This window comes from Phyllostomus discolor, chromosome 6 (genome assembly GCF_004126475.2).
Source record: "Phyllostomus discolor isolate MPI-MPIP mPhyDis1 chromosome 6, mPhyDis1.pri.v3, whole genome shotgun sequence".
NCBI classification, from domain to species: domain Eukaryota; kingdom Metazoa; phylum Chordata; class Mammalia; order Chiroptera; family Phyllostomidae; genus Phyllostomus; species Phyllostomus discolor.
In genome coordinates this window covers 41,911,737-41,933,091 of record NC_040908.2, presented here as the reverse complement: position 1 = coordinate 41,933,091, position 21,355 = coordinate 41,911,737, and the positions used below count along the sequence as shown (strand labels likewise).

General features: G+C 37.0%; 1 protein-coding gene and 1 long non-coding RNA gene across 2 annotated transcripts in view; one reads left to right on the top strand and one right to left on the bottom strand.

The window, feature by feature from the left end:
- Positions 1-3,074, top strand: part of LOC114498694 (WD repeat containing planar cell polarity effector) — a 295,440-nt gene extending 292,366 nt beyond the window's left edge. Inside the window, exon 17 of the mRNA XM_028514800.2 lies at positions 2,903-3,074. The gene's annotated coding sequence lies outside the window, so the exon portion shown is untranslated. The remainder of the gene's footprint in view (positions 1-2,902) is intronic.
- The window catches only part of LOC118501106, a 150,825-nt gene that overhangs the window by 105,370 nt on the left and 24,100 nt on the right, over positions 1-21,355 (bottom strand). The window lies entirely within an intron of this gene.

The following is a 21,355-nucleotide window of genomic DNA, read 5'->3' as shown; positions in this document are numbered from 1 at the left end:
TCTAGTGGTATAAAAAATAGAATTTGATATAGTAGCTTATAAGCCAGGAGTTGGAGCTTATGTTTTTTAAATACCAGTGCTTGTATAAATGATTTTTTTGTTTTCAAACTGAAAGCTAAAAGCCAGAACACACATGCAAGCCCCAGGCACTATTAAATTACTCATTCTTCTTGTTACCTGTTTTTCCAGGTTCTTAAAAAATGTTTGTGTTCTTCAGGATCCACAAGCACTTGCATACGTACGTGTTTCCCTTATTTGCCAGCTCCACACCTGTTTTCTTTGAGATATAGCTACTTAAAGTACTATAATGTAGCTACTTAAAGTACTATTTTTCTAAAAGTCTTCTATTAGAAACAAAAAGAACTTTCAAGGTATAACTTAAGGAATAACTTTTAAGATAAATATCTCCAATTTGAGTACAACCATCATCTCGACCATCATTACCTTTCCCTTTTACCATTTCAATTCTAAGTAGGTTATCTCCAAACATTCAAAAATGTCCCCACTGTGTCATTTTTCAAATAGTATCACTTATCTTACATTTGAACATATTCTAATTTCAGAATTCTATCATAAAATTTCTTGTTCAAAATGGAGTCTTTAGGGTTTTATATATAAAGAATCATGTCATCCTCAAAAAGTTAGAATTTTACTTCTTCATTCCCAATTTGGATGACTTTTATTTATTTCTCTTGCCTGATTGCTCTGGCTAGGACTTCCAGCACTATGTTGAATAACAGTGATGAGAGTTGATACCCTTGTCCTGTTCATGATCTTAGAGAAAAAGCTTTCAGTTTTTCACCATTGAATATGATATTAACTGAAGGTTTCTCATATATGGCCCTTTTTTATTGATTGTTTTAATCATAAATAGATGTTGTAGCTTGTGAAATGCTTTTTCCTGCATTAACTGATAGGATCACATGATTTTTATCCTTTATTTTGTTAATATGGTGTATTACATTGATCAATTTGCATAAGGTGAACCATCCTTGTGCTGCTGGAATGAACTCCATCTGATTGTGATGTATTTGTTTAATGCATTGTTTTATTTGATTTGCTATTGTTTCATTTAGGATTTTCATATATGTATTCATCAGAGATATTGGTCTGTGGTTTTCTTTTTTGTGTGTTGTCCTTACCAGGTTTTGGTATCAGTGTTATGTTGGCCTCATAAAATGTATTAGGAAGTACTGCTCTTCAGTTTTTTGGAAGAGTTTGAGAAGGACAGGTATTGAATCATCTTTAAATGTTTGGTAGAATTCAGTAGTGAATCCATCTGGTCCTGGACATTTACATTTTGGAGAATTTTTGATAGTTGTTTCAATTTCCTCAATGTTGATCCATCTGTTTAGATTTTCAAGTTTATCATGATTCAGTCTAGGAAGATTGTGAATTTCTAGGAACTTATCCATTTCTCATAGGTTATTGAATTTGGTGGCATATAGTGTTTCATAGTACTCTAGTATGATCTTTGGTATTTCTGCAGTCTGTGGTAATACAATGGGATTACTTCACACATGTTGGAATGGCTATTATCAAAAAGACTAATAATAAGTGTTGGACAGCTTGTGGAGAAAAAGGAACCCTTAATCACTGCTGTTGGAAATGTAAACTAGTAAAATCACCATAGAAAACAGTATGGAAGTTCCTCAAAAATTAAGAATACAGTTACCATATGACCCAGCAACCCCTCTTCTGGGTATCACCTGAAAATTTTGAAAACATTTATTTGCAAAGATATATGCACCCCTATGTTCATTGCAGCATTATTCACAGCGGCCAACACATGGAAACACCTTAAGTCTTTTGCAGATGACTGGATAAAGAATATATGGTACATACATAGACAATGGAATACTACTCAGCCAAATAAGAAAAGATGAAATACTGTCATTGGTGACAAAATGAATGCACCTTGAGAATATCATGCTAAGTGAAATGAGACAGAAAAAGTCAAGAACCATGTGATTTCACTCATATGTGGGATATAAAACTGAAGCAACAAATGAAAGCAACAAATAAAAAAACAAAAATAACAAAAACTCACAGACACAGACAACAGTATGGTGGTTACTAGAGGGAAGGGGGTAGGGGAACAGTAAAGGGGAAAGAGGGTCAAATACATGGTGAAGGCAGAAGATATGACTTTGGGTGGTAAACAGACAACGTAATGTCCAGTTGATGTACCATAGAATTTTACACTTGAAACCTATGTAATTTTATTAACTGATGTCATATCAATAAATTTAATAAAAAATTAAAAATCCTTGTAGGGGGAGAAAAAAAGAAGGAGAAATGGGAAACAGATGAGGTTCTTGTTGGTATCCCTTTGCAGGTTCATAAAATTTTATACAGGGCTTATGAAACCATTATGTTTTCCATGAATCACTGCCTCAAGAGCCACTATCAACTACTTAGTAAACTATCAAAATTAAGAACTATGTGCTACATGGGACCATTTAGAACAGACGGTATTGTAAAATCAAATAGGTGGAATCCGATTGAATGTAGGAGGTGGAGGTGGGTAGGTAAGTAATGGGGTGGGTGAATGGGGACAACTATAATTGTACAACAAGAAAAAAATAGGTGGAATCACAAATGATGACCCAAAATTTGCAACTTTCATTGTAGGAGTCTTCAGATGCTTCCAAATTTCAACTAACATCCTATCCTTCCCTCTTTGCCTTTTTATGGTTCATATATTATCTCTTCACTGATTTTCATAAATACTATATCAAAATTTTAAGAGTAAGTTATAGTTTTCTAGTGTACATATATAATGCATTTTGTTTTGTTTTGCTGTTTTTGAATATTAAAATTAAAAATATAAATATTAAGGCAGCTCTTTTTATTCTCTGCATAAACATGATGTCAATTATTTTTATTTGTTTGCTTTCAGGAAATTGGAGATGGTGATTCTCTAAGAATGGTTCACTTTGGTTTGGTGTAAATAATATGAAATTTGTGTTTTACTGACTTAAACTTCCCTCTATGGAGTAAAAAAAGAAAACAGTATAAACTGGTTGAGTTTAAACTCAATTAAGAAATGGGCAAAGGACCTGAACAGACACTTCTCCAAGGAGGACATACAGAGGACACAAAAACATATGAAAAGATGCTCAGCATCACTAACCATCAGAGAGATGCAAATTAAAACTGCAATGAGGTACCACCTCACACTGTTGAGAATGGCTATCATAAACAATTCAACAAACAAGTGCTAACAAGATGGTGGAGAAAAGGGAACCCTAGTACACTGTTGGTGGGAATATAGAGTGGTGCAGCCACTGTGGAAAACTGTATGGGATTTCCTTAGAAAACTAAAAATGGAACTGCATTATGACTCAGCAATTCCACTGTTGATTATACCCTAAGAATCCTGAAACACCAATTCAGAAGAACTTATGCACCCAATGTTCATAACAGCAAAATTTACAATAGCCAAGTGTTGGAAGCAACCTAAGTGCCCATCGGTAAATGAGTGGATCAGAAATGCACCATTGTGTATGGTGCATTTACACAATGGAATACTACGCAGCAGGAAGAAAGAAGGAACTCCTACCCTTTGTGACAGCATAGATGGATCTGGAGAACATTATGCTAAGTGAAATTAGCCAGTTGGTGAAAGACATATACCATATGATCTCACATTTAAGTGGAACCTAATCAACAAAACAGACAAGCAGGCAAAATACAACCAGAGACATTGAAATCAAGAACAATCTGACAGTAACCCAAGGGGAAGGGGAAGAGGGTAACAAAAGCGGAGGGGAAAGGTCATCCAGGAACACGTATAAAGGACACATGGACAAAGCCAAAATGGGGTAAGAATGGGGTGGGAGGTGAGGATGTGTGGGGCAGGGGGATTGGCAGGGGGAAAATGGAGACAATTATACTTGAACAATAAAAAAAGAAAGAAAGAAAAAGAAACTAGCTGAGTTATATTTAGAGTGTTTTCTCCCTAGCCAGTGTGGCTCAGTTGCTTGGGCATCATCCTGCAAGCCAAAAGGTTGTGGGTTCATTTTCCTTGATGCTTCTCTCACATTGATGTTTCTTTCCCTCTCCTTTTCCCTCACTTCCCCTCTCACTAAAATAAATAAATAAATGTGGGGTTTGTTTTTTTTTTTTTTTAATAAATAAGGGGACTAATTGAGCCCTGGCGGGAGTGGCACAGTAGATTGAGTGCCAGCCTATGAATTGGAAGGTCACTGGTTCAATTTCCAGTCAGGGCACATGCCTGGGTTGCAGACTAGGTCTCTAGTTGGGGGCATGCAAGAGGCAACCTATTGACATATCTTGCACATCAATGTTTCTCTTCTCTCTTTCTTCGCTCTAAAAATAAGTAAAATCTAAAATAAATTGTTTTGAAAGTCCTGTATTATTAGTTTCAAAAACATGCAGCATAATGGCAAAGTGATCCTAAGTAAAAGTGCTTAACTTTTTTCAATAATGTAAAATTTTGGAAAGTTCTTAAATTGTAAGTTACTTGCTGCTTCAAAAGTAGTATACTCAGATGACATGATAGTGTACATAGAAAATCCTATAGACTCCACCAAAAAACTGCTTGACCTAATAAATGAATTTGGCAAAACAGTGGGATACAAAGTCAATATCCAGAAATCAAAGGCATTTCTGTACACCAACAATGAAACAGCAGAAGCAGAAATCAAGAAAAAAATCCCATTTGAAATAGCAAAAAGAAAAATAAAATCCCTAGGAATAATCCTAACCAAAGAGGTAAAAGACCTGTATTCAGAAAACTACATGACACTGAGGAGAGAAATCAAGCAAGACACAAACAAATGGAAACATATACCGTGTTCATGGATTGGAAGAGTTAATATCATCAAAATGTCCATACTACCAAAAGCAATTTACACATTCAATGCAATAACTATTAAAGTACCAATGGCTTATTTCACAGACATAGAACAAACACTTCAACAATTTATATGGAACCATAAACGACCCCGAATAGCTGCGGCAATTTTGAGTAAGAAGAGTAAAGTAGGAGGGATCACAATACCTGACACTAAACTATACTACAAGGCCACTGTAATCAAAACAGCCTGGTACTGGCATAAAAACAGGCACATGGACCAATGGAACAGAACAGAGAGCCCAGAAATAAACCCAAGTCTCTACAGTCAATTAATATTTGACAAAGGAAGCAGCAACATAAAATGGAATAAAAATAGCCTCTTCAACAAATGGTGTTGGGAGAACTGGACAGCTATGTGCAAAATGAAACTTGAGCACCAGCTTACACCTTATACAAAAATAAATTCAAGGTGGATAAAAGACTTAAATATAAACCGTGACACCATTAAAGTCCTAGAAGAGAACGTAGGCAAGAAAATCTCAGATAGTTCACGCAGAAACTTTTTTACTGACATGTCTCCTAGAGCAAGGGACATAAAGGAAAGAATAAATAAATGGGACCTCATCAAAATAAAAAGCTTTTGCACAGCTAAAGAAAACAGTATCAAAATAAAAAGAGAACCGACTGTATGGGAAAACATATTTGCCAATGATACCTCAGACAAGGGTTTAATCTCCAAAATATATAAAGAACTTACACGACTCCACTCTAAGAAGACAAGTAACCCAATTAAAATATGGGCAAAGACCTGGCTGGCGTAGCTCAGTGGATTGAGCGCGGGCTGGGAACCAAAGTGTCCCAGGTTCGATTCTCAGCCAGGGTACATTCCTGGGTTGCAGGCCATAACACCCAGCAACTGCACATTCTCTCTCCCTCCCTTCCCTCCCTAAAAATAAAATAAATAAAATCTTAAAAAAAAATGGGCAAAGGACTTGAACAGACACTTCTCTAAGGAGGACATACAGAAAATCCAAAGACACCTGAAACGATGTTCAATATCGCTAGCTATCAGAGAGATGCAAATTAAAACCACAATGAGATACCACTTCACACCAGTCAGAATGGCCATCATAAACAAAGCAACAAACAACAAGTGTTGGAGAGGTTGTGGAGAAAAGGGGACCCTAGTGCACTGTTGGTGGGACTGCAGACTGGTACAACCACTATGGAAAGCAGTATGGAACTTCCTCAGAAAACTAAAAATGGATCTGCCTTTTGACCCTGCAATTCCACTGCTGGGACTATATCCTAAGAACACTGAAACACCAATACAAAAGAACCTTTGCACCCCGATGTTCATAGCAGCACAATTTACAATAGCTATGTGCTGGAAGCAACCTAGATGCCCATCAGTAAATGAATGGATCAAAAACTATGGTACATTTACACAATGGAATTCTATGCAGCAGAAAGAAAGAAGGAGCTCCTACCCTTTGCAACAGCATGGATGGAGCTGGAAAGCATTATGCTAAGTGAAACAAGCCAGGAAGTGAAAGACAAATACCACATGATATCACCTTTAACAGGAACCTAAACAACAAAACAAAGAAACAAGCAAAATATTACCAAAGACACTGAAATAGGGGGCAGACCGACAGTGACCAGAGGGGAGAGAAGAGGGAATTTCAGGGGGAATGGGCAGGGTCGACAGGAACAAATTTGGAGGACACGTGGACAAAAACTAGGGGTGGGGGGTAATGGGGGAGAAGAGGTGAGGGTTGAGTGGGTGGGCTAGGATGGGAGTAAGTGGGAGAAAACTGTACTTGAACAATGATTAAAATAAAATTTAAAAAAAGTAGTATACTTAAACTTGGTTCTTACAAGTATTTTAAATATTTTCTCTTGTAATCTTATTTAAATTATTAATTTGCATTACAAAATGTTAAGCAAATATGAAGTATTAAGCAAAAGTTTCATCCCAAGCCCCCTGTTGAGAGACAATTTTCTGTGGGTCTCTTGAATGCTTTAAGACACTGACTCTCCCTTGGAACAAGATACTGTCTCCCTCTGGAGCAAAGGAGACTCATACTTACTGCCAGTTATAAAAGATCTGAGTTCCTTAAACTCACAATTCTTTTTTTTTTAAATGTATTTTATTGATTATGCTATTACAGTTGTCCCATTTCCCCCTTCACTCCCCTCTACCCTGTACCCCCTCTCCCACCCACGTTCCCCCCCTTTAGTCCATGTCCATGTGTCATACTTATGAGTTCTTTAGCTTCTACATTTCCCATACTATTCTTGTCCTCCCCCTATCTATTTTCAACCTACATTCTATGCTACTTATTCTCTATACCTTTTCCCCCTCTACCCTCCCCCCCAACTGCTAGCCCCCCATGTGCCCTCCATTTCTGTGGTTCTGTTCCTGTTCTAGTTGTTTGCTTAGTTTCTTTTGCTTTTGCTTTAGGTGTGGTTGTTAATAATTGTGAGTTTGCTGTCCTTTTACTATACATGTCTTTTCTTTATCTTCTTTTCTTAGATAAGTCCCTTTAGCATTTCATAAAGTAAGGGCTTGGTGATGATGAACTCCTTTAATTTGACCTTATCTGAAAAGCACTTTATCTTCTCTTCCATTCTAAATGAGAGCTTTGCTGGATAGAGCAATCTGGGATGTAGGTCCTTGTCTTTCATGACTTGGAATATTTCTTTCCAGCCCCTTCTTCCCTGTAAGGTCTCTTTGGAGAAATCAGCTGACAGTCTGATGGGAACTCCTTTGTAGGTGACTGTCCCCTTATCTCTTGCTGCTTCTAGGATTCTCTCCTTCGTTTTTACCTTGGCTAATGTAATTATGATGTGCCTTGGTGTGTTTCTTCTTGGGTCCAACTTCTTTGGGGCTCTCTGTGCTCCTTGGATTTCTTGGAAGACTATTCCCTTTGCCAGTTTGGGGAAGTTCTCCTTTATTATTTGTTCAAATAACTTTTCCACTTGTTGGTCCTCCCCTTCTGGTACCCCTATAATTCGGATGTTGGAACGTTTAAAGGTGTCCTCGATGGTCTTAAGCTTTTCTTCGATTTTTTGAATTCTTATTTCATCATGCTTTCCTGCTTGGTTGATTCTATCTTCCTTCTGGTCCACTGTATTGTTTTGATACTCAGATTCCTTCCTTTCACTATTGGCTCTCCTCCGTATATCTTCCTGCATCCCTTTTATGGTAATCTGCATTTTTTCATATAATTTGCATCCAAAATCAACCAGTTCCGTGAGCTTCCTGATCACCAGTGTTTTGAACTGTGCATCTGATAGATTGGCTATTTCTTGGTCACTCAAAAGGATGAGTCCTGGGGGACTGATCTGTTCTGCTGGAAACATGTCTTATGTCTTTCCCTATCTCTCCTATTATTTTATTTATTTATTTTTTTCTCCGGTCTGGTCGCTCTTGTTACGGTGGGGGGCAGATCCTTAGATGTTCACTGGGGCTGGGCGCCCCAGTCGCTAGATTGTGACGTTATATGTGGGGGCAGGGGCAGGAGCGGGGACAGGAGGGATCAATGGCCACAGTTTCGTTCTCCTGGAGTCAAACACTTCCCTGGGCTTCTGGGCCGTGAGCTCTGCCCTGGCACAATCGCTGCCCCACTGATTCCCCCAGCCGCTGCTTGCGTACTCAGGGATCACCGCTGCACCGCTGCACTCGCACGCCCCGGACTGCTGTCGTGCCGATTTTGCGCCAAATTTCCCCCGACCTATGTGCGCCGGCAACTCGAGCCAGCCCCGCCCCCGCTCGGCTTGTCGTCCCCTACCAGTCTGGATGTACGGATCTACTTCAACTTCTTGGCTGTCTGACTTCCATTTAGATAAATCCTCTGACAGTTCTGATATTATGACTGCAAATCATTGTTGTAAATTATTGTTGTTCTGTTCTTGGTTGTGCAAGGAGGTACAGTGCATCCACCTATTCCTCCATCTTGCCGGAAGTCCCCCTTAAACTCACAATTCTTATCCTTTACATAGCCCAGTGAGTGTGAGGATGTCATCCATCCCTCTTTACATCATGCTACAGGAGTGAGGCTCGGGAAATCAATGCCACCTTCTGCCCCCACCCCCCCCCCAAAAGTTGATACCTTAAGTACTATTACTGTGAGAAATAAAGTGTCCTTTATCTCTGACTGAGGAGTTTCATGTGTTATACCAGCATGAAACTAGTTTCATAACATGTTAGCTTGAAGTAAGGTAAAAATCTCAGACCCTTTAAAGTTTTTGACATTCATTCATTAGTAGAAAGCATGTATTTTACTACTGTAAAAGTCTGTAATAGAGTGGGGAGGGAGTATAAGGAGACTAAATGGTAATAGAGAAAATTACAATAAAGATTAAATTTTTAAAAAAGGTGAAATTTAAATTACATTACTCAATTTGCTACTGCCCTGGAGAAGTTTTTAGTAATACATAGTATGTGAACTATGCTAAAAAGAGATGTAGCACTACCAGCAAATTTTCATTCTGTTATTCCAGTCCTTCTTTATTACATTAATCAAAAGTTAACTAATTTTTTAAAGAAAAAATTGTATTGAGATAGTTTTTGTCAAGATGGCAACATTTTATCCAGATTTTCTAGTAAATAATCATTAACCAAAAATACAAATGACATTTCCTGATCTACCATACCCTTTTGTTTATTTGACCATTGTCTTCTTCAACGAGGTAAGAGACTAATAGAAAAGTTCTATACCATTTCCAGGTCCAATGTGAGTAGACCATAGTCTATACTAAAAAGTAAAAAATGGGATATTAAGATAAAATATGAATATAAATAAAACTACTTTGTTATATAATGATGATGATAAGTTTGTCAGTTGTGCAGGTGAAAACTAAACAACACTTAGTTCTTAAATAAATTGCCTATTTCCCCATTTCATATTTCTCTGGAAAAATTAACTCATATATGTAGAAATCCAAGTTTAAACAGTGGTAAAAATATATTATGTATGAGGTCTTTGACAATGTCCATGGTTTATAAATGCTGTGTTTTCCAAATAGTGTGAACCTGGTAGTGTTTATTAATTAAATATTCTAATAAATTGGTATTTCTTATTCTGCTACAGACTGGCAGGATTGTGAATAAGCTACCACAGCTCTGAATTGGTAACAGTGGCGAAGACAAGAACTGTTAGGCAGCAACTGGGCTAGCGCTGACAGGTTCACAGTTCCTCCTTTAGGAATAGGTCCAGAAGCTTTTTCAACTGTTCTCCAAAACTTCAAGACCCCAGATAACTCCACAATAATTCATATTAGCTATGACATTGTGCCTGATTACTAGAATAAACTATGTTTGGAATACCTATTATCTATGTAAATGGTTTGGTTCATTAAGAAGTCAAAAAAGCAAAACTGGTATTATACTTGCAAAATTTACACTGTCCTGCTCTGTCTGCTTAGAATTATCCATTTGTCTAGTGTATCTCTAGATAGATCTGTATCCACCCTGTACAGTGAAGTCTTCACTTAAACTTGTGCTTATGACTTTAAGTGAAATGATGTATAACAAAACCACTTTTACCATAGGCTTCTTGATATAAACAGGAGTTAAGTTCCTATGACATCTTATAAGTATTATAATGAAATGATGTTGAATGATGTTATTTAAGGACCCACTATATACAGGGAGGCAAAAGTAGGTTTACAGTTGTAAGTATATGAAACACAGAGTTGTACTACTTGTGTTGTATTACTATTTGTTATTGTATTATTTTCCATACCAAGAACCATAAACCTATTTTTGCCCTTCCCTGTATACTTCCCGCCCATTGATCATTTAGGAGCCATCTCAGTTACCAGATTGACTGTCACAACATCAGAGTGCTTTTGTTCAAATAACCTTTATTTTAATAATGGCCCCAAAGCCCAAGAGTAGTGATGCTGGCAATTTGGATATGTCCAAGAGAAGCCTTGAAGTGCTTTCTTTAAGTTAAAAAGTAAAAGTTCTCGACTCAATACGGAGAGAAAAAAAAATCACATGCTGAGGTTGCTAAGATCTATGGTAAGAATAAATCTATCCATGAACTTGTTAAGAAGGAAAAAGAAATTCGTGCTAGTTTTGCTGTCGCACCTCAAGCTATAAAACTTACAGTCACAGTGAGTGATAAGTGCCTAGCTAAGATGGAAAGGCATTAAATTCGTGAATGGAAGACTTGAACAGAAAACGTGTTCTGATTGATGGTTAACGTGTTATACTAGAAAGCTTTGAATCTATTATAGGAAGACTTCATCAAGGGATCCCCTTCAACAAATGACATCAAGCCATTTACTGCAAGTAAGCGATGGTGACACAGATTCAGGAATAGGTTTGGACTGAAAAAATATAAAAATTATTGGAGAGGCTGCATCTGCTGATAAAGAAATTGCTGCCACATTTCCAGCAGAGTTGAAGAAACTGATTAGGATCTGGCACTCATCTATGCTTTCTGTCACCCACTGGGGGTCTTGGAACATATCCCTCATGGATAAGGGGGACCAGTGTCTTTTAATAGTCACCAATTTGCTTTTGTTTTTTAAGTCATGTAATTTAAATACAATTCTATTTTTTTAAAGCCATATTTTTAAAAGATTTTATTTATATATTTTTAGATAGAGGGGAAAGGAGGGAGGAGAGAGAGAGAAACACCAATGTATGTGCCTATTGCACGCCTCCCACTGGGGACGTGGCCTGCAACCCAGACATGTGCACTGACTGGGAATCAAACCAGAAACCCTTTGATTCACAGGCCAGCACTGAATCCACTGAGCCACACCAGCCAGGGCTAAAATACAATTCTTTAAAACTTCAGATTTTAATTTTGCTCTAACAATTTTCTTCAATATTCTATACTTCCAATGTCATCTTTTCAAAGAAAGCAGTATATTCCTTTTTTCATAATTATTCTAACATAAACTATACCCATATTTTTCATGAGTGATACAAGTTTATTAGAGCTTCTATTTTTAACATTTTTATTAAAATAACTTTATTTAAGGCCCAGGCCAGGCTGGTTAGTTAAAGTGTTGTCCCAATACATCAAGATTGTGAGTTTGCTCTCTGGTCAGGGCACATACAGAAGGCAACCAATGAGGGCATAAGTAAGTGGAATAACAAACTGATGTCTTTCTCTCTCCCTTCTCCCCCCTCTCTTTCTCTCAAAAAGAAAATCAATCAATTAAATAAATAAAACTTTAATAACTAAATAAATCAAATATTTTTATTTTAAGTCAGTATTTCTGCTCTATCACTCAACTATCTACATAAAATGACAGTTGGAAATTGTTTTCATACAATCTCTTGTTAGGAAAAAAGTATGCTTTATTTAAATTTCCTTTAAATATTCCTTAACTGTACATTAATTTCAAACCATAACCCCTATGACATAACAATCTTCACTTTTCATGCTCCACTTCAACATTTACCTCATTTACTCAAAAACTTAATCATAAGCAAGCACAGCAATGTTCTTATAGGATTAACCACTTTTTTAAATGTAAAAGTTTAACTATACTTGTGTGATGAGGAAATTAAAATAAAAAAACAAAAAAAACTTTTATATAAAAATAAAAAATATCTTTGCAAATTGAGTTATTCCAATAAAGTAGGAAGTATCTAAGTAGTTAATGGCACTGTATCACCACATAAACCATCAGAGACACCATTTCCATGAATTCCAATGAAAGTCTGAGTAAAATATGTTTATGAGACTTATTTAAATTTAATTTGGAGAAGTACACATTAACCAGTCAAGAAGCATGTCATTCACCCTGCATAAAATAACTTATCCATTGAGCTTTTTCTTTTTTTTTTTTTTTTGCTGAATTGCAGCCGTATTTCTGTCAGTTCAAGGGATGATCTATATTTGAGGGATTAATCTGACACAAGGCAGTGAGCTTAATCCTTCAGTATATCATAATCTATTCTGCATGCTAAGAGGATTTCAAATTTTAAAACTATACAGGAAGCAATACTATAAATGTACATAGAACAAGAATGATTTTCCTAAAATAGTTAGGCTTTAATGTTTATGTAACATAGATTTCTTTATTTAATAATGTCAAAAATGTCTAAAATTATCTATATAACATGAATAAACTTCTTTATTTACAAATGTCAAATAAATGTCATATAATTTTTATGAGGTGGAATTAGAGTCTTCATTTTATAGCATTTTATATAAAATAAAAAACAAATCTGAAGTAGAGATTCATTTAATGGGCTTCTATCTAGAAATCAGTACATTCTCATTTGTAATCACTTAATAACGTTGCCACAATCAAGAAAGGAGATGCTCACAAAATTCACGAGTAGACTGAAAAACATTACCAGGCTAAAAACAAAATCCCTTGCTTTACTCTGTAAATATTTCCATTATACATAAAAAATAAAATTTCTCATGATATATGCAAGAGATGCCAACAATTTCTTCTCTGAAAACCCACCCTGCTCATAACCCTGGAAGAAACGGATCCCTTGTTCCATTTCATCTTATCCCTTCACTCCCAACCCGACCTCCAGAGCACAACTGACTGAAGCAATTACTTTCTCCTGGGGATTCGGAATTAGAACATGGGAACTAAATTGTGGGGAGAAGAGCCAGAAGTCATGTAGACTCTAGATCTTAGGCTATCATTTTGAGATGGTCATGATAAGGCCATGTGCAAGTGCATGTGTGGGCAGGAAAGTCACTTTATAATGAGTTAGAATAAAGAAGCAAACATGCAGAAAAATATCAACAGCCAGCTGGGTCCAGCAAGCTGTTTCCTCAAGGCTGCCAGCAGTTAAATAAAATGAAATACCCATCTATGATCTTCGCTCTCCCCAACTTTTTACTTGAAACTTTTGAATAGCTTTCTGCCTTTACAACCAAGCATTCCTTGATTATGAAAATAATCCACAAAACATTTCATACACAGAGTTTTAGGAAATAACTAAGGACTTCCAAAAACATGACAGAATGGGGAAACAAATTCTTTCAAATTTCCTTTAAAATATCTGAGGACTACTGATTTTTCAAAAGTGAGAAGGCAAGAGAGAAATGGCACCAGTAAATATTGTGCTCTATGTCCCAACAATTTTCAGTAAGCCACTCAAGCTGTGAAATTTCCTAAGCCTGTAAGACACTTTAGCCTTATTCTTAGAGAATGGTAATGTCGAGATTCAATATGAGTATCTGCCTATCTCCTCCACTTTAGTATGATTTTATTTTTTAAATCTCTTAATCTTAGGTGTTATTCTTTCTGTCATTTGAACATAAAATAGTCCCCTTATCTGCAGTTTTTCTTTTTTTATTTTTAAAATAATTTTTATTGATTGATTTGAGAGACAGATAAGACATTGATTTGTTGTTCCATTTATTATGCACACATTGGTTGATTCTTTTTGTTTGTTTTAATATATTTTATTGATTATGCTATTACAGTTGTCCCATTCCCCCCTTCATTCCCCTCCACCCTGTACACCCTCTCCCACCCACATTCCCCCCCCTTTAGTTCATGTCCATGTGTCATACTTATGAGTTCTTTAGCTTTTACATTTCCCGTACTGTGCTTGCCCTACCTCTGTCTATTTTCAACCTACTATCTATGCTACTTATTCTCTGTACCTTTTCCCCCTCTCTCCGCCTCCTACTCCCCTGTTGCTAACCCTCCATGTGATCTCCATTTCTGTGGTTCTGTTCCTGTTCCAGTTGTTTGCTTAGTTTCTTTTGGTTTTGTTTTAGGTGTGGTTGTCAGTAATTGTGAGTTTGCCATCCTCTTACTATACATGTTTTTTTTATCTTCTTTTCTTAGATAAGTCCCTTTAACATTTCATAAAATAAGGGCTTGGTGATGATGAACTCCTTTAACTTGACCTTATCTGAGAAGTACTTTATCTGCCCTTCCATTCGAAATGAAAGCTTTGCTGGATAGAACAATCTGGGATATAGGTCTTTGTCTTTCATGACTTGGAATACTTCTTTCCAGCCCCTTCTTGCCTGCAAGGTCTCTTTTGAGAAATCAGCTGACAGTCTGATGGGAACTCCTTTGTAGGTGACTGTCCCCTTATCTCTTGCTGCTTCTAGGATTCTCTCCTTCATTTTTACCTTGGCTAATGTAATTATGATGTGCCTTGGTGTGTTTCTTCTTGGGTCCAACTTCTTTGGGACTCTCTGAGCTTCCTGGACTTCCTGGAAGTCTATTTCCTTTGCCAGAATGGGGAAGTTCTCTTTTATTATTTGTTCAAATAACTTTCCAACTTGTTGCTCTTCCTCTTCTCCTTCTGGTACCACTATAATTCAGATGATGGAACATTTTAAGATGTCCCAGAGGTTCCTAAGCTTCTCCTGATTTTTTTTTTTGAATTCTTATTTCTCCATTCTTTCCTATTTGGTTGATTCTTGCTTCCTTCTGGTCCATTCTATTGTTTTGACTCTCAGTTTCCTTCCCATCACTATTGGTTCCCTGTGCATTTTCCCTCATTTTTTTTATGGTAACCTGCATTTGTTCATCTAATTTGTGACCAAATTCAACCAATTCTGTGAGCATCCTGATCACCAGTGTTTTGAACTGTGCATCTGATAGGTCGGCTACCTGTCGGTCACTTAAAAGGATCAGTTCTGGGACATTGATTTGTTTTTTGTTTGAGCCATCTCTCTCTCTCTCTCTCTCTTTTTTTTTTTTTTGGTCACTCCTGTTACAGTGAGGGGCAGAACCTTAGGTGTTCACCAGGGCTGGGCACCCCAGTTTCTGGGTTGTGATGTTGTATGTGGGGGCGGGGTCGAGAGAGAACAACGGCAGTATCTCCATTCTCCGTGGGACCTCAGTCCCTTCTCTGGGATCCTAGGTTGCACACTCTGCCCTGCTCCACAATTGCCGCCTCACTGGGTCTGCCACCTGCTGCTTGGGTACTCAGGGTCCACCCGCTGCGATCTTGTGTGCCCCAGATGCCTTACATGCTCCCGGTTGCCTTATGTGCCCAATTCTCTCCGTTCTCCGCACCTCGACCCAAGCCTGGCTGCTCATCCCCGCCCCTCCTACTGGTCTGGATGAATGGGTCTATTTCAACTTCTTAGCTGTCCGACTTCCATTCAGATCAATTTTCTGTCAGTTCTGGGTGTTATTCTGCCTCTAAACTGTTGTTGTTCCAATCTTGGTTGTGGGTAGAAGTACGGTGCATCCACCTATGCCTCCATCTTGGCCAGAGAGAATCATTATTTTAACAATTCAAGTGCATTGTAGAAACATTACCATCATATAAATATCCCTTTACCTTTGCCCTTTGTGTTTTAGTTATAGCTCATATATTATATCACCATACATTGAAAATCCCATTTGGTAGTGTTTTCCAAAATTTCAACTTTCAAACATATTTCAAAAAAAACTTGTTTATTATATTACCCCAAAACTTACCATTCCAGCCCTTCATACATATAAACAGATTGGTACCACTGAAATGTATCATTACCTATCTGTTTGGTCCTCATCTCTACCCAGTCAGTAACCTTTTTTCACTCTTCTAGTCAATCCCCTCCTGCTCTTCACTACTTTCCTCAAGCCCCATCTTGCTATTTCTCCCCTTACTCTAAGCAAAATTTTTCCCCTAACTTACTGATAAGGAATACCAGCCAAGAACTCCTCAAACTCTTGATATCATACCTAGACTGGCCTGCACCTTTCCCTGTCCATCTCCCAGGGCTGGGTTAAAGGGATAACTGACCAAAGAGCTGCCTGATTGCCAGTCTACAAGAAGCACCATAATATTACTGGAATAAATTGATAATAAGGGACCATTTAAAGCAACTGCTTCATAACCAAGCAAATGTGCACTGATCTCCAAACCACCAAAGTTAACAGCATTTGATAGAAAATGTTTAAATACTTCTTACCAGCCCCAACTTATTTCTATCAAATATTTTTGCTAATTTTATCTATTAGATTGTACAGTACTACTGAAGGTTACCAATTCTGATCCAAATGGCCAACAGGCACTTGAAACTCACAGTTTGAATCTGTAGAAAATTTGAAATTAAATCCTGCATTGCATGGTGCCACTGACCAGTAATAAGTAATTAATTTTTAACTCCAATTTGAAATCTTTAATATGCCATACAAGAAGCTGTTTGGTTCATAAGACAGCATAAGAAACTGACTACAGAACTATGCACGTGAAACCTGTATAATTTTGTTAACCAGTGTCACCCCAATAAATTCAATTTAAAAGAGAAAACTGACTATAGAACCAAAACACAGAAAAGAGGCATGCTACCAACATAAAAACCAGAAAAATAACTTTAAAATATATTTTGAACAACACTTTCCACTTTAATAGTCTATTCAACAATATTATTGAGTACCAGTTATGTGGGACATATAACAAGGGAAGCAAGGTTCCCTGACCTTGGGACTTAAATTCTAGGAGAAGCAGCTAATAAATAAAGAGATGCAGATAATAAATAGTAATAATTATTTTTAAAAGATAATATATAGTAATAAATACTATTTGTTAAAAAACAGGTGATATGATAGAGAAGACTGAGCTGGAGAGGCTGTTAATATAGACTGAAAGTAAGAGAAGGCCACTCTGAGGTACAAAAAAAATGAAAGGATTAAAGAAACCAACCATGTAAAGATAGGGTGGGGAGAACAGAAAATTCTAAGCAGAAAGAATAAGCAAGTCCCAAAACAAAAACAAGCTTGACCTTTGAAGAATAGGGGAAAAAAAAGACTTTTCTCTGTGCCTGGAATACTACAGAGCAAGGAAATAAATCAGAGGAGATGATAACAGAAAGGTAGGGAGGAGTCAGATCAAGTAGAGCCTTAATAAATGTGAACAAATACTACCTAGTTGCATTTGCTGGAAGGCAATAAATTTTTTGCAAAATAAAAAAGTTACCATGTTAAGCTATGTTCTGTGCATCTGGTAATCTTTTATTATGAACATAATCAGGTATCTAATGTTTTTACTATCTTCAATAAAATAAAATTTGAAAAAGTATTTGAAGGTGTGCCTGTTTAGATTTTTCTTTCTACTTTCCCACTGTAATTATAGAACAGGAATCTCTTCCCTGAGCTCTGGAACTCATCTCTACCCACCGGAGCCTCTGATAGCTCTTCTGTGTACTGTATAAGACAAAAGTATATGCCATACTCTATCAGTGAACCCCTCTCCTCTGTACCTTTAGTTGCTTCCTCATAAGCAAAGAACATATGTAGGAAACTGTTTAAAGTTATGCCTTCCCCTCAAAAAATGCTGAGTATTATTGTGTATTTACCATTACAGACTGCCAAAGCCTGACAGAATACTAAGGCTTTGAATGTTCTGTTAAGATTCATAATGTTAACATATGTATGTTATGTATGTTAACATGTTCTGTTAACATACATAATCAGAATAGTTCAAAAGTTCTCATCCCCTTATTAGAACCACTTATCTTTATTTGGGTAGCTTTAATTTTTTTCCATTTTTAAGTATGTTTTATTGATTATGTTACTACAGTCGTCCCATTTTTTCTCCCCATATCCTCCTCTACCCAGAACCCCTATTCCCTCCAGCAACTCCCCCATTAGTTCATGTCCATGGGTCATACACATAAGTTCTTTGGCTTTTCCATTTCCTATACTATTCTTAAGTTCCTACTGTCTATTTTGTACCTACCATTTATGCTTATTCCCTGAAATTTTCCCTTGTTCTCCCCCTCCCAGGATAGCATAATCTTGGATGTAGGTCCTTGCCTTTCATGGCTTTGAATGCTTCTTTCCATCTCCTTGTTGCCTGCAAAGTTTCTTTTGAGAAATCAGCTGATAGCCTTATGGGAACTCCTTTGTAGGTAACTCTCTCCTTTCCTCTTGCTGCTTTTAAGATTCTCTCCTTTTCTTTAATCTTTGATCATTTAACTAAGATGTGTCTTGATGTGTTCCTCCTTGGATCCAACTTCTTTGGAACTCTCTGAGCATCCTGGACTCGCATGTCTATTTCCTTCACCAGAGAGAGGAAATTTTCCTTCATTATTTGTTCAAATAAATCTTCAATTCTTGCTCTTTCTCCTTTCTTTCTGGCACCCCTATGATTTGGGTGTTTGAACATTTAATGTTGTCCCAGAGATTCCTAAGCCTCTCCTCATTTTTTTTGAATTCTTGTTTCTTCACTCTGTTCTGGCTGAATGTTTACTTCTTACTTCTGTTCCAAATTGTTGCTTTGAGTCCCAGTTTCCTTATCTTACTGAGGGTTCCCTGTATATTTTTCTTTATATCTCTTTGTATAGCCTTCACTTCTTCCTTTATTTTGTGTCCATACTCAATCATTTCTGTGAGCATCCTGATTACCAGTGTTTTGAACTCTGCATCTGGTAGGCTGGCTATCTCCTTGTTGCTTAGCTTATTTTCTGGAGTCTTGATCTGTTCTTTCATTCAGGCCATATTTCTTTATCTCAATGCACCTGTCATGTTGTTAGGGGACAGCATTAGGTATTCGCCAGGGCAGGGCAACCCAGGTTGCTGTGTTGGGGTGCTGTATGTGGGGAAGGGGTCAGAGAGGAAACAATGCCACTTGCTCAGCTCTTGCCCCATTTTCAGTCACTTCCCCCACTATATTTGGGTAGCTCTAAAACCATGTACACACCCAGTTATTTGTAATCCACACCCTACTTCCCATGAGTGTGAGAGATATCACAGTTTGAGAATGAATTTTTGGATCATCTATAATTCTGACTACCATATATCTGAATCCTGGCATTACAGCTTATTATCCTGCCAAAAATAATGATGCAAAAACTGGCAGAGATACTGATTTGTCTGTCAAGAAATCTTTTTAAAATAATACATTTTAAAATTTCCTAGTCAGCACTTAAAACTTTCAAGTATTTCTAAGTAGAATATGTTCTTTAATATGGACTATAATTTAGTAACAACAAATGACTAATTTTTATTATGCTTTCACAACTGGTAAGCTAAGATAAATATTAAGGATACATGTAATAGTCTAGTAAGATATTAAAATTTACACAAGATGTATTTTATTTAGTAAATTTTAATTAATTTTTAAATAATTTATTTTGATAGTGCACATATGGTGATAGGTATACAAATTGTTTGCTTTCCCCTCTAATCCCCAATCTGAAAAAACACCTGCAGGTTCTAGGGGCCTGTAATAATTTTCAGCAAATTAAACACTTTGACTTTGGTCATGCTTTGAGACTGTCTGAAGTAACCATGTAGCATAGAGAATTTATGCTACAAAAACAAGCTTTCAGAGAAACATCTCAGTTCATTTGCCGTGAACCATGTGTTTTATCCAGCTCTTCTTCAGCCATTTGTACAACAAAATTGACCCTTCTCATCATGCATCACTGATTTAGTCATCTTATATTCCACAGATAAGGAGGGTACTAGCAATTACAAAATAATTTTTCTTTTTTAAAATATATTTTATTGATTATGCTATTACAGTTGTCCATTTCCCCCCTTCTTTCCCCTCCACCTTGCACACCCCCTCCCACCTACATTCCCCCCCTTTAGTTCATGTCCATGTGTCATAAGTTCTTTAGCTTCTACATTTCCCATACTATTCTTGCCTTCCCCTGTCTATTTTCTACCTACCATCTATGCTACTTATTCTCTGTACCTTTTCCCCCTCTCTCCGCCTCCTACTCCCCTGTTGCTAACCCTCCATGTGATCTTCATTTCTGTGGTTCTGTTCCTGTTCTAGTTGTTTGCTTAGTTTCTTTTGGTATTGTTTTAGGTGTAGTTGTCAGTAATTGTGAGTTTGCTGTCCTTTTACTATAAATGTTTTTTTTTATCTTCTTTTCTTAGATAAGTCCCTTTAACATTTCATAAAATAAGGGCTTGGTGATGATGAACTCCTTTAACTTGACCTTATCTGAGAAGTACTTTATCTACCCTTCCATTCTAAATGAAAGCTTTGCTGGATAGAACAATCTGGGATGTAGATTCTTTTCTTTCATGAATTGGAATACTTCTTTCCAGCCCCTTCTTGCCTGCAAGGTCTCTTTTGAGAAATCAGCTGACAGTCTGATGGGAACTCCTTTGTAGGTTACTGTCTCCTTATCTCTTGCTGCTTCTAGGATTCTCTCCTTCATTTTAATCTTGCATAATGTAATTATGATGCGCCTTGGTGTGTTCCTCTTTGGGTCCAATTTCTTTGGGACTCTCTGAGCTTCCTGGACTTCCTGGAAGTCTATTTCCTTTGACAGAATGGGGAAATTCTCCTTTATTATTTGTTCAAATAACTTTCCAACTTGTTGCTCTTCCTCTTCTCCTTCTGGTACCCCTATAATTCAGATGTTGAAACACTTAAAGATGTCCTGGAGGTTCCTAAGTCTCTCCTCATTTTTTTTTTTTGGAACTCTTGTTTCTTCATTCTTTTCCGTTTGGTTGTTTCTTTCTTCCTTCTGGTCCACTCCATTGATTTGAGTCCCAGTTTTCTTCCCATCACTATTGGTTCCCTGTGCATTTTCCTTCATTTCACTTAGCATAGCCTTCATTTTTTCATCTAATTTGCAACCAAAATCAACCAATTCT